Genomic DNA, 18,466 nt, shown 5'->3' on the forward strand with positions numbered 1-18,466 from the left:
TATTTTGAAGGCTAACCGCAAAGTCCACTATTGTGGCTAGCTTTACAGATGGGCCCAACCACCAATAACCAAATAAGAACTGTCTTATAAATTAGGGTTATTTTAGCTAGCTAACTATATAGCTAGGTGTCATCTAACTATAGCTACTGAAACAGATGTCGTGTTGCTATGTTTTTGGTGAAGAACATTGTTTGCATCCATGAGCTAGCTAGCTTTTTTTTAAATGACCAGCACTGTATGTGCGCGAGACAACTTCTCCAGCATCATAGAGCATACGTGTCGATGAATTGTTGTGAGATATGAAATATGAGTGATAGTTATTACATATTGATTACACTATGTTAAAATGAATGAACGAGTTAAATTATGTGACGTGCAGTCATATTCAGATCCTGACTAGTCAACAAGCTTATTTGACATGCAAAGACCCAAACGACGTTCCATAGCAGACGCAAACGGCGTTCCATAGAAATTCTGGTTGAGAATGAAGCGACTGAACAACAAAACAGCGGCGCAAGTAAGTGAAAGAAATAGGTTTTGATTAGGTTTTACTGGTAAATGGGGACATACGTAAATGCCAACAAAATAACGTTTTGGTCAGTGTGGTGTGTAACCTTTATTTAACTAGGCAAGTCAGTTAAGAACAAATTCTTATTTACAATGACGGCCTACCCTGGACGACGCTGGGCCATGTGCGCCACCCTATGGGACTCCCAATCAAGGCCGAATGTGATACAGCCTGAATTCAAACCAGGGACTGTAGTGACGGCTCTTGCACTGAGATTCGGAGCCTTAGACCGCTGCGTCCGTGTGTGTTAACTACTTAACCTGTTGAGGATGGGGGCGCTGTTGTGACTATTTATGCTAATCGTGTAATTTTTGAAACGGCTTCCCACAAAATCCTTGATCGTACAATATGCATATTATTATTATTATTGGATAGAAAACAGTCTATAGTTTCTATAGGAGTTGAAATTTTGTCTCTAAGTGGAACAGAGCCCATTCTACAGCAATTTCCCTGACATGGAGTCAGATTTCAGAAATTTTGGCCCCTGATCTGGAGTCAGTTAAAAGGGCACTGTTATTGCTATGAGTATACGGACACTGCTTACGTCTTCCCCTGGATTCCTTTACGTGATGACGATTTGAATGGGGTCGATTGTAGTGCCTGTGAACGCGCAAATTAAAAAACCCTGAGGCTAGTCACTCTTTTGGAGCTGCGTCATGCGCCTAGAGGACACCGACCCGCACCTGTTCCAAGCATTAGTGGAGGGAGTAATATTACTCGGGTCATGTTTCTACTCGTTATGGGAGTTAAAAACATCATAAGGTAGTTAATTTAAAGCGTTTTATAGCAATTTATATCCGTTTAGTGCGATTTTGGGACATTTATTTCTGAAACGCTGTGAATAGCTGGGCACGCTTCCAGTTCATCCCGAACGCAGTTGGCATTTCCACATGGCAAGAGGACAGCTTTCCACCAAAAGACGATTGGACCCAAGAAAGGATCCTTTGCCCAAGATACTGATGGAAGAACAGCTCAAAGTAGGACATTTTTATTATGATAAATCGTGTTTCTGTCGAAAAATGTTAGTGGCTTAGGACGCCATGTTTTTTGACGTAGCTTCGCTTGGCGCAAACTGTATTGAAAAGTAAGGATAATTTAAAAAATGTAATTCCGCGATTGTATTAAGAATTAAATTGTCTATCAATCCCTGTCCACCCTATATTTTTTAGTCACGTTTATGAGTATTTATGTATAAGAGTAGATCACTGTCTAAGTGGCGCACGGACATTTTCTCACCAGCTGGGCTACATTTCACATTGTCTAACCATGATTTTGGTGGCTAAATATAAACATTTTCGATCAAACTCTATATGGATTGTGTAATATGATGTTACAGGAGTGTCATCTGAAGAATTCTGAGAAGGTTAGTGAAAAAATTAATATATTTTGGCGATGTTGACTTTTATCGCTCACTTTGGCTAGAATCAATGCTGGGCTGCTATGTGCTATGTGCTATGCTAATATAACGATTTATTGTGTTTTCGCTGTAAGACACTTAGAAAATCTGAAATATTGTCTGTATTCACAGGATCTGTGTCTTTCGATTAGTGTATGCTGTGTATTTTTACGAAATGTTTGATGATTAGTAAGTAGGTAAACACGTTGCTCAATGTAGTTTTTCTAGTCCATTTGTGACGGTGGGTGCAATTGTAACCTATGCCATCTACCTGAAATATGCACTTTTTTCTAACAAAACCTATCCCATACCATAAATATGTTATCAGACTGTCATCTGATGAGTTTTTTTCTTGGTTAGGGGCTATAAATATCTTAGTTTAGCCGAATTGGTGATAGCTACTGGTGTTGGTGGACAAATAAAAGATGGTGGATTATGCTAATGTGTTTTTAGGTAATAGATGTACATCTTTACATATTGTGTCTTCCCTGTAAAACATTTTAAAAATCGGACATGTTGGCTGGATTCACAAGATCTGTGTCTTTCATTAGCTGTATTGGACTTTAATGTGTGAAAGTTAAATATTTTAAGAAAATATTTTTTTTGAATTTCGTGGCTCTGCCTTTTCAGTGGGGGGGGGGGGGGTGCCGCTAGCGGCACCCTCATCCTAGACAGGTTAACTGTACTAGAATGCTTAAAAGGCCGCTAAAATAAAACATTAAAATCTGTATCGTTTTTGCAAGAAAAATATCGGAATCGGCCAAAAACGTCATATCGGTGCATGACTAGTTCCATACGCACAAAAGCTTACCTAAATTTTGAACACGAATGTGTTTACCTCCCTGTTGGTGAGCATTTCTCCTTTGCCAAGATAATCCCTCCACCTGACAGGTGTGGCATATCAAGAAGCTGATTAAATAGCATGATCATTACACAGGTGCACCTTGTACTGGGAACAATAAACGGTCACAAAAATTAGCAGTTTTGTCACACAACATTACAGATATCGTTCCAACCGGACTCACAACCGCAGACCACTTGTTAATGGCGAAGTATTAGCGAGCGGTTTGCTGATGTCAACATTGTGAACAGAGTGCCCTATGGTAGCTGTGGGGTTATGGTATGGGCCGGCATAAGCAACAGACAAAAACAATTGCATTTCGATGGTAATTTGAATGCACAGAGATACCATGACGAGATCCTAAGGCCCATTGTCCTGCAATTAATCTGCCTCATCACCTCATGTTTTAGCATAATAATGCACAGCGACCATGTCGCAAGGATCTGTACACAATTCCTGGAAGCTGAATATGTCCCAGTTCTTGCATGGCCTGCATACTCAGAAAAGTCACCCATTGAGCATGTTTGAGATGCTCCTGATCGACATGTACAACAGCGTGTTCCAGTTCTCGCCAATATCCAGCAATTTCGTACAGCCATTGAAGAGGATTAGGGCAACAATCGACAGGACACAATCAACTTTATGCGAAGGAGATGTGCTGCACTGCCTGAGGCAAAAGGTGTCACACCTAGGGATGAAAGGGTCGGAAACTTTCCGGTAAATCTCCCATGGGAATTTGAGCCTGAGAATTTTGCTTAAATTCATCAAAAAGTTAGCTTATAACAGTGAACCTTTTTTGAGGGATACACAAGGCAATTCTAGGTCTTGTGGCATATTTTGGTTAAACTATCCCCAATTCAATTGCAACCCTCTGCATGCACAGTGCATTCTTCCATCACATGTACAGCTGATTCTCAAGATCTTGCACACGAATGAGATGCCATTGAGCCCACACTACTACACTCTGAGCCAAGGACTACATGCTTTCTGGTAAGTTTTGATTACAATATTAGGTGGGGTGAATATATTTTATGACATACAGAATTTTTTGTTAACTAGTAGCCTACATCAAAGTGTGTTTAAATCATTTCTAACTTGTTAACAATTTCTGCTAGTTAGTTTTTGCTACCATGTGGGTTTTAGCTTGCTTGAGCCTGCTAACAGTGTTATTTCACCTGTTTCCATACATGTTTCATTTGAAAACATTTATCTTACAAAGGAGTTGTTTAATATAACTGCACAAGGATTTGTATTTGTTTTTTACTCATTTTTTCCCTAATCTTTACAGGAAAAGACCACGGGTACTATCTGATATGTGAAGACATTTCACTGCAGCTAATGTAGAAGGAAAAGCTATGTACATATGCAAATACTGTGCCAAATCATATGTGAAGAATGCAACAAAGGTGCAGAATCATCTGGCCAAGCGCATAAAGTTCCCTCAGCGCTCACAACAAGCAACCTCTGACAAAAGTCCCTCTACTTCTATTTGAGTTGAAAATGAAGAATCGGACACCTCATCGATAGCAACAGCTCATGGTCCTCCTGGGATCAGAAGTTTTATTTTGACTCAATAGAGGAATGTAGTCAGAAATGCTGGTGAATGTCTTGCTCGAGCTGTGTATGCAACTGGTTCACCTCTGATGCTCACAGGCAACGTATATTGGAAGAGATTTCTGAATGTTCTTTGCCAGCATACACCCCTCCAACCAGACATGCTTTATGTACTCATTTGCTGGATGCAGAGTTCAAGTGAAGGTCACGCAAATCATAGAGAAAGCAGACTGTATTGCAATCATCTCTGATGGGTGGTCGAATGTTCGTGGGCAAGGAATAATTAACTACATCATCTCCACCCCTCAACCAGTATTCTACACAGGCACAGACACAAGGGACAACAGACACACCAGTCTCCACATTGCAGATGAGCTGAAGGGGACCACAGAAGGTATTTGCACTGATGACAGACAATGCTGCAAACATGAAGGTTGCTTGGTCTAAAGTGGAGGAGTCCTACCCTCACATCACACCCATTGACTGTGCTGCTCATGCATTGAATCTGCTCCTCATGGACATCATGGCACTGAAAACAATGGATACACTCTACAAGAGAGCCAAGGAAATGGTTAGGTATGTGAAGGGTTAGGTATGTGAAGGGTCATCAAGTTATCGCAGCAATCCACCTCACCAAGCAAACTGAGAAGAATAAGAGCACCACTTTGAAGCCCCCCAGCAACACCCGTTGGGATGGTGTTGTCATCATGTTTGACAGTCTCCTGGAGGGGAAGGAGTCTCCAAGAAATGGCCATATCAGTCTGCCGATATGAACAGCCCCATCAAGAGGATCCTCCTGGAGGATGTATTTTGGGAGAGAGTGGTAGGCAGCCTGTAACCTATAGCAGTAGCCATTGCATGGATTGAGGGAGACAATGCTGTCCTGTCTGATGTTCAGACTCTGCTTAGATGTAAGAGAAGAAATCCGTACTGCCCTGCCCACTTCACTGTTGCTCCAAGCAGAGGAAACTGCAGTTCTGAAATGCTTGAAGACTTCTGCCTGAAGCCCATACACGCTGCAGCGTACATGTTGGACCCCAAGTATGCTGGCAAGAGCATCCTGTTTGGTGCAGAGATCAACAATGCCTATGGTGTCATCACTACCGTGTCTCGCCACCTTGGCCTGGATGAGGGCAAGGTTCTTGGCAGTCTGGCGAAGTACACTTCCAAGCAAGGGCTTTCAGTCGTGCCAACATATCTCATCAGCCACCTGGTGGATGGGACTTTGTGGATCTGAGGCTCTTTACCCTGTTGCCTCCATCATCCTCCAAATCCCACCAACATCAGCCGTCTCAGAGCGCAACTGGTCCTTGTTTGGGAACACACACCAAAGCACGCAACCGGCTGACCAATACAAGGGTTGAAAAATTGGTGGCCATCCGGGCAAGTTTGAGTTTTTTTGAGCCAGACAACGAGCCATCCTCAAGGTTGAAAAGTGACAGTGAAGATGAAGCCTCAGAGTCTTGATTTGGTCGAAACCTTCGTTGAGGGGGACCCTGATATTTTCCATACCAAACATACGGGCCCATATGAAAGGGGTGGTCAAATAAATGACATCTGGGGTTAAAAGTTCATGCAGTTCGGGTCAGGCTGTTGAGTCTGATGCTCAAGAGGTGGACATTGAGGAGGTCCAGGGAGAAGACCTGGAAGCCTGAGAGGAAGACAGTCTAGAAACTACAGCTTTGCTTTTTTTTTGCAGATGTATGTTGAAACAGTTTTTTGGGAGATGCGATGGATCATTGGGGATCATTCAATATTCCCTTTTGTTGTTCAGTCAACTCATCCCATTTGAAGAGTCAACTAATTTACTTAAAGTTACATTTGGAACTAAATTATTATAATTTTTTCTATCGGAAGGATTTAATCATTTGCAATTTATGGGGCGGCAGGTAGCCTAGTGGTTAGAGCGTTGGGCCAGTAGACTAAAGGTTGCTAGATCGAATCACTGGGCTTACAAGGTACAAATATGTAGTTTTGCCCTTGAACAAGGCAGTTAACCCTAATCCACTGTTCCCCGGTAGGCTTTCATTGTAAATAAGAATTTGATCTTAACTGACTTGCCTAGTTAAAATATCTACTTATGGTAAGTTAAAAGGTTTATTTTTCTGTCACCGTATATGGTAAATGTATCCAATGCAAAAACATCAAAATTTAAATGGTAATTCCAATATTCCCGTTAATTCCCACGTACAGTTTGCTCCCCTCCCCGAATTTGATTAATCAACACAGCTGATATTCAGAGGTAGGAATATAGGTAGATGTTTTTTTGCATTGGATATATTTATCGTATCATATTGAGACAAATATAAACCTTTTACCTTATCATAAGTAAACGTAATTGCCAATTACTAAATCCTTCCAATAGAAATAAAACAATTGTTACGAATTTAACTTTCATTAAATGAGTTGACTTTTCACATGGGATGATTTCACTGAACAACAAAAGGGAATATTGAATGCTCCCAATGATCCGTCGCATCTCCCCAAAAACGTTTTCAACATACAGCTGTAAAATGATAGTCTAGAAACTAAAGCTTTAGTTATCATTTTACCGATGTATGTTAAAAACGTTTTTTGGGAGATGCGGTGGATAATTTCAGTTCCATGATGTCCTTGAGGAGCAGATTCAATACATGAGCAGCACAGTCAATGGGTGTGATGTGAGGGTAGGACTCCTCCACTTTAGACCAAGCAGCCTTCATGTTCTCAGTATTGTCTGTCACCAGTGCAAATACCTTCTGTGGTCCAAGGTCATCAATGACCGCCTTCAGCTCATCTGCAATGTGGAGACCGGTGTGTCTGTTGTCCCTTGTTTCTGTGTAGAGTACTGGTGAAGATGATGTAGTTAATTATTCCTAGCCCACAAACATTCGACCACCCATCAGAGATGATTGCAATACAGTCTCCTTTTTCTATGATTTGCGTGACCTTCACTTGAACTCTGCATCCAGCAAATGAGTACATAAAGCATGTCTGGTTGGAGGGGTGTATGCTGGCAAAGAACATTCAGAAATCTCTTCCAATATACGTTGCCTGTGAGCATCAGAGGTGAACCAGTTGCATACACAGCTCGAGCAAGACATTCACCAGCATTTCTGACTACATTCCTCTATTGAGTCAAAATAAAACTTCTGATCCCAGGAGGACCATGAGCTGTTGCTATCGATGAGGTGTCCGATTCTTCATTTCCAACTCAAATAGAAGTAGAGGGACTTTTGTCAGAGGTTGCTTGTTGTGAGCGCTGAGGGAACTTTATGCGCTTGGCCAGATGATTCTGCACCTTTGTTGCATTCTTCACATATGATTTGACACAGTATTTGCAAGTGTACACAGGTTTTCCTTATACATTAGCTGCAGTGAAATGTCTCCACAGGTCAGATAGTACCCGTGGCCTTTTCCTGTATAGATTAGGGGGTAAAATGAGTAAAAAACAAATACAAATCCTTGTGCAGTTAACTTCTTATGGCTGCAGGGGCAGTATTGAGTAGCTTGGATGAAAGGTGCACAGAGGTGCCCAGAGTAAACGGCCTGATCCTCAGTCATAGTTGCTAATAGAGGCATATTATTATTAGTATTGGATAGAAAACTCTGAAGTTTCTAAAACTGTTTGAAATATGTCTGTGAGTATAACAGAACTCATATGGCAGGCAAAAACCTGAGAAAAAATCCGAACAAGAAGTGGAAATTCTGAGGCTGGTTGATTATCAACCAAGTTCCTATTGAAATCACAGCAAGATATGGATGAGTTTGCACTTCCTACGGCTTCCACTAGATGTCAACAGTCTGTAGAACCTTGTCTGATGCCTCTACTGTAAAGGCGGGGCGAATGAGAGGGGAATTAGTCAGGTCTGACATGACCTGACCATTCTTTGACCATGCGCGTTCACATGAGGGAGCTCTGTTCCATCGCTCATCTGAAGTCAATGTAATTTTCCGGTTGGAACGTTATTCAAGATTTATGTTAAAAACATTATAAAGATTGATTCAATACATCGTTTGACATGTTTCTACTGACTGTTACGGAACTTTTTGACATTTCGTCAGCTTTTAGTGAACGCGCTTCCTGACATTGGATGTGTTTACCAAACACACTACAAAAATAGCTATTTGGACATAAATGATGGACATTACCAAACAAAACAAACATTTCTTGTGGAAGTGGGAGTCCTGGGAGTGCATTCCGACGAAGATCAGCAAAGGTAAGTGAAGATTTATATCGCTTTTTATGAGTTTTGTTGACTGCACAATTTGGCGGGTAACTGTATGGCTTGCTTGTGGATTAACGCTGTTCTCAGATTATTGAAAATTGTGTTTTGCCGTAAAGCTTTTTGAAATCTGACACAACAGTTGCATTAACTTCTTATGGCTGAAGGGGCAGTATTGAGTATCTTGGATGAAAGGTGCCCAGAGTAAACGGCCTGCTCCTCAGTCATAGTTGCTAATATAGGCATAGTATTATTAGTATTGGATAGAAAACACTCTGACGTTTCTAAAACTGTTTGAATTATGTCTGTGAGTATAACAGAACTCATATGGCAGACAAAAACCTGAGAAGTTCCACTTCCTGTTTGGATATTTTCTGGGGGTGCCAGATTTTCAACCACGCTCTCATTGAAAATACAGAGAGTTATGGATGGGTTTTCACTTCCTACGGCTTCCACTAGATGTCAACAGTCAATAGAACTTTGTCTGATGACTCATGTGAAGGGGGGCCGAAGGAGACAGGAATGAGTAATCACTTCCATGAGGTGCCCACGCATTGAACTGGCGCGTTCACAGGAGTGAGCTCCGTTCCATCGGTCAATTGAAGTTGATGTAATTCTCCGGTTGGAACGTTATTCAAGATGTATGTTAACAACATTCTAAAGATTGATTTAGTACATCGTTTGACATGTTTCTACTGACTGTAACGGAACTTTTGGACATTTCGTCACGTTATAGTGGACGCGCTTTGAGACTTCGGTTAGGGCGTTTGGTAAACAATTCGAAAGTAGCTAATTGGACATAAATAACGGACATTATCGAACAAATCAAGCATTCATTGTGGACCTGGGATTCCTAGGACTGCATTCTGATGAAGTTCATCAAAGGAAACATTTATCATGTATTTTCTGGTTTCTGTTGAGTCCAACATGGCGGCTAATTTGGCTATTGTTCTGAGCTCCGTCTCAGATTATTGCATGGTTTATTTTTCCGTAATTTTTTTTTTTTAATCTAACACAGCAGTTGCATTAAGGAGAGGTTTATCTATAATTCCATGTGTATAACTTGTATTATCATCTACATTTATGATGAGTATTTCTGTTGAAACAATGTGGCTATGCAAAATCACTTGATGTTTTTGCAACTAGTGAATCTAACGCGCCAATGTAAACTCAGATTTTTGATATAAATATGAACTTTATCAAACAAAACATGCATGTATTGTGTAACATGAAGTCCTATGAGTGTCTTATGAAGATAAAAGGTTAGTGATACATTTTATCTCTATTTCTGCTTTTTGTGAAAGCCATCTTTCGCTGGAAAAATGGCTGTGCTTATTGTGGTTTTGTGGTGACCTAACAATCGTTTGTAGTGCTTTCACTGACAAGCCTATTTGAAATCGGACACTTTGGTGGGATTAACAACAAGATTACCTTTAAAATGATACAAGACACATGAATGTCTGAGGAATTTTAATTATGTTTTTTGAATTTGGCGCCCTGCACGGTCACTGGCTGTTGTCATATCATCCCGGTGACGGGATTGCAGCCATACGAAGTTTAAGAACAAGTGTATCTTTAATTCTATGTAAAACATGTATCTTTCATCAAAGTTTATGATGAGTATTTCTGTTACTTGACGTGGCTCTCTGCAATTTCTCTGGATATTTGAGGCATTTCTGAACATGGCGCCAATGTAAACTGAGGTTTTTGGATATAAATATGAACTTAATCGAACAAGACATATGTATTGTGTAACATGAGGTCCTATGAGTGTCATCTGATGAAGATCATCAAAGGTTAGTGATTAATTCTATTTCTGCTTTTTTTGACTCCTGTCTTTGGCTGGAAAAATAGCTGTGTTTTTCTGTGATTTTGCGGTGACCTAACATAATCGTTTGTGGTGCTTTCGCTGTAAAGTCTATTTGAAAATTGGACACTTGTGGGATTAACAACAAGATGACCTTTAAAATGGTATAAGATTGAGTATGTATGTTTGAGGAATTTTAATTATGAGATTTCTGTTTGAATTTGGCGCCCTGCACTTTCACTGGCTGTTGTCATATCAACCCGTTAACGGGATTGCAGCCATAAGAAGTGAACCTTTTCTCAATAGGGGGTGCTGTTTTCACTTTGTAAAAATTTCGTTCCCAAATTAAACTGCCTCGTACTCAATTCTTGCTCGTACAATATGCATATTATTATTACTATTGGATAGAAAACTCTCTTTAGTTTCTAAAACCGTTTGAATTATATCTGTGAGTAAAACAGAACTCAAGTTGGAGCAAACTTCCTGTGAGGAAGTGAGAAATCTGAAATCAGGCAGGCTGTTCTGGGGTCAGTTTATTAATTTGCATGTCTTCTATTGGTCGAGATGCACTGCATACACCTTCCCCTAGATGTCAGCAAATAGTGAGATTTGGAATGGAGTTGCTAGGCAGATCTGAGGCCATATAAAAGGGTCTGGGAACGTGGGGTGCACTCTTTTCAACATTCGCCATGAAGCAAGACAGACCTCAGGATGGCGTTCTGGAAAGCTCCCGTTATAGGCCTTATAAAATCAGAGCCGGATATATCTTCGATATAGGTGTTAAAGACATCATAATGTTGTTATTTTAAACCGAGTTATATCAGTTTATATCAGTATATTGCGATTTTCGGATATTTCTTTGTGCTGCGTTATAGTGAGTTGGGCACGTCTGGGCCACATGGCTAATGTTTACTGCTAATTCCAAAGTTGAAGGCGACAATCTACAACCGAGCAACGATTATTTTGGACAAAGGACAACTTGCCCAAGATTCTGATGAAAGCTCATCAAAAAGTAAGAACTATTTATGATGTTAATTCGTTGTTCTGTTGAAAAATGTAAAACTCCTATTCCGACATTAATTTCGGTGCGGTCTCGCTTTAACGCACGCTGTATGTCGTAGTAACATTAATTTTAAAAATCTAACACAGCGGTTGCATTAAGAACTAATGTATCTTTAATTTGCTGTCCAACCTGTATTTTTTAGTCAAATTTATGATTAGTTAATGATTAGATTAGGTGCCTCTCCCAAGATTTCTCCCGACATTTTGTTGGCAGCTTGGCTACTATTCTCATTGTATAACCACGATTTGTGCCGCTAAATATGCACATTTTCGAACAAACTCTATATGTATTGTGTAATATGATGTTATAGGACTGTCATCTGAAGATGTTTGAGAAGGTTAGTGAAAAAATTTATATCTTTTGCTGGTTTATTCGTTATCGCTATTGTTGGCTTGAATCAATGCTGTTGTGTGGTTGGCTATTGTAGTAAGCTAATATAATGCTATATTGTGTTTTCGCTGTAAAACACTTAAAAAATCTGAAATATTGGCTGGATTCACAAGATCTTTGTCTTTCATTTGCTGTACGCTGTGTATTTTTCATAAATGTTTTATGATGAGTATTTAGGTAATTCACGTTGGTCTCTGTAGTTATTCTAGTTGCTTTGGTGAGAGTTGTGATGGTGGCTGCAATGTAAAACTATGATTTATACCTGAAATATGCAAATTTCTCTAACAAAACATATGCTATACAATAAATGTGTTATCAGACTGTCATCTGATGAAGTTGTTTCTTGGTTAGTGACTATTTATATCTTTATTTGGTCGAAATTGTGATAGCTACCTATGCCGGGAAAAAATGGTGGTAAAAAAAAGTTGTGTCTTTTGCTATCGTGGTTAGCTAATAGAAATACATAGTGTCTTCCCTGTAAAACATTTTAAAAATCAGAAATGATGACTGGATTCACAAGATGTGTATCTTTCATCTGGTGTCTTGGACTTGTGATTTAATTATATTTAGATGCTAGTATTTACTTGTGAAGCTATGCTAGGCTATGCTAGTTAGCTTTTTTACTGATGAGGGTGCTCCCGGATCCAGGATTGTGATGAAGTAGAAGTTAAATAATAAATAGTATCCTACATCAAAGTGTGTTTAAATAATTTCTAACTTGTTAACAATTTCTGCTAGTTAGTTTTTGCTACCATGTGGGTTTTAGCTTGCTTGAGCCTGCTAAATGAGTGTTATTTCACCTGTTTCCATACATGTTTCATTTCAAAACATTTATCTTACAAAGGAGTTGTTTAATTTAACAAAGAAAATTATGTCATATATTCACCCCACCCAGTATTGTAATCAAAACTTTCCAGAAAGCATGTAGTCCTTGGCTCAGCCAGTGTAGTAGTGTGGGCTCTACAGCATCTCATTAGTGTGCAAGATCTTGAGAATCAGCTGTACATGTGATGGTAGAGTGCACTGCACATGTGATGGAAGAATGCACTGTGCATGCAGAGGGTTGCAATTCCATTGATTTTGGGATAGTTTAACCAAAATATGCCACAAGACCTAGAATTGCCTTGTGTATCCCTCAAAAAAGGTTCACTGTTATAAGCTAACTTTTTTGATGTATTTAATCAAAATTCCCAGGTTCAACTTCCTATGGAAATTTACCAGAAAGTTTCCGACCCTTTGCAACCCTAGTGAAGCTACTACCCTGTATCCACTCCTCGTTCTATTATATTTTCTAACACATCTCCTCCATCAGGCATCTGATGTAATTAAGCCCATACTAGAGAAATTTGAAGTTTGAAATAAGTTTGCTAATATGGGTGATTGTGAATGGGAAATTGATGGCTAGTCCCATCAAACTAGTAGTACTAGGTTAAAATAAATAAATAAAATTGGTGCATATTAATGTTATAAACTTAACGTCCTATTTATCATTATTGTATCCATTCAGGCAATTGATCGATATGGATTCGTCATCCATATCGCCCAGCTCTAGTCTGTAGAATGATTTTGGCCAGAAGCTGATTTACGGTCATAGACCCAACTACTTCAAAGCTGGGTGGTTGGTCATTATAAAACGAGATTCTACCCACTTCCTCATGCTCTGTCGCACACAGATATATAGAGATCCTAACGTTATATCTGTCTCAATGTCGCTGCCCATGCTCTCACCAACGCCATAATGTGACAGATACAACGTTGCTATCTCAATACATCTCTATGTGACAAGACAGAGAATGGGGAAGTGGATAGAACCTTGTTTCTTATGATTATCAGTCAAATGTACAAATGCATAAAACATTGATTACGGCACTACCGGTCAAAAGTTTTAGAACACCTACTCATTCAAGGGTTTCTTTATTTGTACCATTTTCTACATTGTGTAATATTAGTGAAGACATCAAAACTATGAAATAACACATATGGAATCATATAGTAATCAACAAATGTGTTAAATCTAAATATGTTTTATATTTGAGATTATTCAAATAGCCACCCTTTGCCTTGATGACAGCTTTGCATACTCTTGGCAAAATCTGTCGTCAAGGCAAAGTGTGGCTATTTGAAGAATCTAAAATATAATTTGTAAAAATATAAAATAGCTTTAAAAAAAAACTTGAATGAGTAGGTGTTAAAAAACTTTTGCCCTGTAATGTATGCATGTATAGCTTTGTAAGACTATAAATGACCAACCACCCAGCTTTGGAGTAGTTATGGTCCAATTCCCTGCTTTTGAGAGGAGCTGGCGGCAGGTACTGGGGCGGCAGGTAGCTTAGTGGTTAGAGCTGACAAGGTAAAAATGTAATTCTGACCCTGAACAAGGCAGTTAACCCACTGTTCCCCGGTAGGCAGCGGTCTGTTCCCAGGCTGTGTCACAACCGGCTGTGATCGGGAGTGCCAATAGGGCGGCACACAATTGGCCCAGCGCCGTCCGGGTTAGGGGAGGGTTTGGCCGGGGGGACTTTACTTGGCTCATCGTGCTCTAGCGACTCCTTGCGGCGGGCCAGGCGCCTGCAGGCTGACAGTGAACGGCGTTTCCTCCGACACATTGGTGCGGCTGGCTTTCGGGTTAAGCGGGCGGGTGTTAAGCGTGGTTTGGTAGGTCATGTTTCGGAGGTCGCATGACTCGACCTTCGCCTCCCGAGCCTGTTCGGGAGTTGCAGCGATGAGACAAGATTGAAATTGGAGAGAAAATGGGGGTAAAATACCCCCCAAAATAAAATACATTATAATCTCCAAACCACAAGCACATAAATGGTATCCATGAGTTTGTCTGAAAAACAACCTAAATCTCAATCTCGAGGTATCCCTTCAAATAAAGGTTAAATAAAATAAAAAATGTAAAGTATCAATAAGATTGTTCTGGGTTCTATACATAGAGTAACATTATGCATTATTCATATCAAAATAGTAAAAAATAAAACCGCAAAACGACCTGTGCTAGAACCAAGTCACTGACACGGAAAGGAGAAAATAGACTCCAGACTGCAGTGCAGCACTGTGCGAAAGTACTCCATATTCACGTGTCTCCTTCTTGCAAAGGGCTTGGACATGCAACGTTCCACCAACAAGACGTATCAGTTGATGCTCCTACCCTCATAACAGGTGTGGTTAGAGCGAGACATTCAGGATTTGAACTGAACACTGAAGCACTGCACTAGTGTTAAACAGATGGTACAACAGCCACATTCTCATACATCTGCAAACAGGCAACACAGAGTACAGCTAAAACTGCATCATTTCAATTAGATCATGGGGAGTGACTAAGGTATGATGTAATTAAGACAAGCACATGCCCCTTGCTTTCATCATACCCCAGGTGGTCCCTGGTACTCTTCTGCTCTTACAGTCATGACCATTCAGTCATATTATGTAATGCTCAAGCCACTGTTTATGAATGATGCTTGATGCAGAGTGAAGCAGCTACCAAACACCCGAATATGCTCAATTGTAGTCCTATTCCATTCCTGCTGTTAGACTGCTAATGCTTCATATAATTTCTTGCCATCAAGCCCCATGTTTAGAGCTACTAATAGCTGATGATCACAATGTGGCTCAATAGATGAAAAATACCACATTTTGTCCAAAGCTCTCCCCATATCAGGCCGTGCCATATCAGGCCGTGCCCGTGACTACACAACCCGGGTAGAACCTCCGTTCAATCGCGAGGACCACAGCTCCTCCACTGTCAAGGCAACCGGATAACAATGTCAACCCGCCCTGCTATCGTTTTTATTCAGGAAACTTAGAGCGAATGGTCCAAAACTTTAGGTGGATAATAGACCTATGACAAATATCATTAATGCATACCCGAGAAGACCCACTGACGAACATAGGAGAGGGGTAGATGGGGTCAGTGAGCTAATTTGAGAACCACAGAACGTGGTTCAGTTCCGTTCCCACCTCTGCTTGCCCGGCCTTCCACGAAATGGATTTGCGGCGAACTGGAGGGATGAGAGCCAACGAGACTGCGCCATTCTTATAGAAAAATTAACGTAAATTATTCGAGACTATTAGAAGACCCATGTGATATTTAGTCGCATAACCGACAAAAATCATAGAGAGCAACGTATTATTCACGTTAATCCGACAATGTGATAGGCTACATAGCTAGAAAAAAAACGTGCTCTGAGGCGAATCATTATTCAGTGGATATTATTTGTTTTCACAAAACAGTCTGAAAACCAAAACAAATGTATTGTTTATGTAATACCTGTGTAACGTAAACGTTTAATTGGAAAGTTACCCCAGAGAGATTACCCGGGGCAATCACAGAAAATACACGTTGCCACCCGAAGGGGGGCGCTATACTGTTACATATCTACAAACTACTCTGTGTCAATAAAATAGTTGACAGACCTAAAAACATTTATTCTCAATGTGTCGTTTTTACAACACTATTCCAAACATGTGGGGGTAACTAAACATTTTCAACAAGGGCTAAAATGCCCCCCCCCCCCCCCCTTCCGTCAGCAAGCAGCACTGCCTCACGTCCGCCATTAGAGAGCGAGCGAAACAATATGAAAGAGTGGAGGCAATATAGCTTAGTACCCTTCCACAGCAGAGAGGGGGAGAAAATCTCAGGCGGGGTACAAACTGACTGATAAATCGTCACATATTTACTTTCTAACATAGCAGGAGACTTAAGGGAGCCCGTGGACAGCTGTCTAACACCTCAGCTAGTTGTTGAAACTTTGACTAATTAACCGTAAAATGTCAATAAAACGTCTCGGAAATTCTTACCGGAGTCGAGCTTGAACCGATATAGCGCCACTTTTGTGCCTTGATATAAATCGGGGAACGCACGCATGCGCCCCAACGTAAAGACGTTCTTGTCCGCGCGTGGGAGGATTCTTCCAACGAGATCTGAACGAGATCTTTCTCCTGTTTCATCATCGCGCAGGCGCACAATGTTCAATCAGGAGTGGTGCGGTTGACAATTCAATTGGTCTCGAATACCTGAAACTCATAATAATAGCAGTACTTTACCATGAACCAGCCACATAATGCATTTGGCAATGATTACGCATTTTACTTTGCCATCTGGTGTGTTTACGGTTGAACCGCAATCGAGGTGGCATTGACCACACTGTAGAGATCCAATCAGCATTCAGTCCTGTCCCGGTTGCGTTCATGTCCAACACACGTCTACCGGTGGTTTCTGCATTACATAATGGCTTTCAATAGAATATTACCATGTGCCAAAATAAATGTTTTAACGGAATATGTCAAACACCACCCTTGGAATCATGTAGCATGTTATATGAAAAACATAATGTTGCAAACATCTGGTTCAAATCACCCTTTTAACACTTTGGTCAGTATGTGTTCTGTAGACCAATGTTATCTTAACCATTTCGGAACCGTCTTGCAACGAAGCATTGCGGAGTTGGACCATACTCACATGTTGAGAGAGCACGGGGCACTTTTTATACAAAGCACAGGACTAGAGGGCTTTTAAAAATGGCGGATCAGGTGCGTGAGAAAGAGTCAAGCATGGTCTCAAAACAAAACATATAAACCAGGTGCTATGCCCATACTCTGATAGCCTACATCTGCAAACTTACCGAATTAAGAAGACCCAAGAACATTACTTTCATGGTGATGATGCTATAACGGCAATATTTGCTAATGTGCTGAATGATTCAGGATCATTGATCTATAAAAGAACAGGATCCGCTTGCTCTGACCCAGCTCTAAAGGACCATGTACTAAAAAAAACGGTAATGGGTAATGGCTAGAACGGGTCCTGCTTATCTCAAATTAACGTCAGATTTGACTTCGTAGCGGGATAAAACTGAAGCAGCAGGTTAGGAGAATTAGGTTAAATGTTAGGGTTAGATAAAATGCCACCAAAAAAAAAAATTGGGCGTTATTTTGACAACCGTTGGATCCCTTCTAGTCATGACCCTTGTGCTGTGGGGCATTTTATCCGCATCCTTTTATTGGTCTAACCCCCGCCTAGCGATGAATTTATGCTATTGCAAGCAGATGATTGTGTGCACTGACTGTATTAGGCTATACTTTATTGTTGAAGAGTGGAACGTTGATGCTCATAGTGTCTGTGTGTAAATCACATGTGAATGAGTAACCTTACTGATATGATCTGGCATCTTGCGTAACACCCTGCTAACGCCTAGGCTTTTAGCTCAGCAGGCCAACCCAACCTTGGGAAACCTGAGTTCGACCGCAGTTGGTCACACAGCTGCATCCTGTCAGTGCTTATTATACAAGTATGAGCCTTTATAGTTAATAGGCCATTAATAAAAATACATTATCAATAGACATTTGATATACAGTACATATTTTAAAAATCTAGATGTACATCTAACCTAATTCCAAACCATTCACAAGCACTTATTCCCATTTTGCAGTCCCATTCTATTGCAACAAATGGGTGACAGACTTGAATTGCTGGTCAAAGTTGTGATGTCATCTGTCTTGTGTCGTTCATCAGCAGGATTTGCATTCTAAGCTACCATGGCTATTACTCTCTCACACAAGCAGGAACAAATGCCCTGTTTCAAAATACTGCATTACAATTATTTACTCCACAAAGTGTGCATTTGACCACTCCTCCTCATG

At 40.5% G+C, this 18,466-nt stretch overlaps 1 protein-coding gene across 3 annotated transcripts in view; it reads right to left on the bottom strand.

Moving 5' to 3' along the window:
- zmym2 (zinc finger, MYM-type 2) overlaps positions 1-17,714 on the bottom strand; it is a 39,547-nt gene extending 21,833 nt beyond the window's left edge. The window contains exon 1 of one of the 3 annotated variants that reach the window (XM_055871849.1): positions 17,449-17,714. The gene's annotated coding sequence lies outside the window, so the exon portion shown is untranslated. Of the gene's footprint in view, positions 1-15,691; positions 15,993-16,624; positions 16,768-17,448 lie in introns of those variants that run through there. The other 2 variants (XM_055871847.1, XM_055871848.1) reach the window with 2 other exon arrangements.
- Between the last annotated feature and the right edge of the window lie 752 nt (positions 17,715-18,466).

This window comes from Salvelinus fontinalis, chromosome 19 (genome assembly GCF_029448725.1).
Source record: "Salvelinus fontinalis isolate EN_2023a chromosome 19, ASM2944872v1, whole genome shotgun sequence".
NCBI classification, from domain to species: domain Eukaryota; kingdom Metazoa; phylum Chordata; class Actinopteri; order Salmoniformes; family Salmonidae; genus Salvelinus; species Salvelinus fontinalis.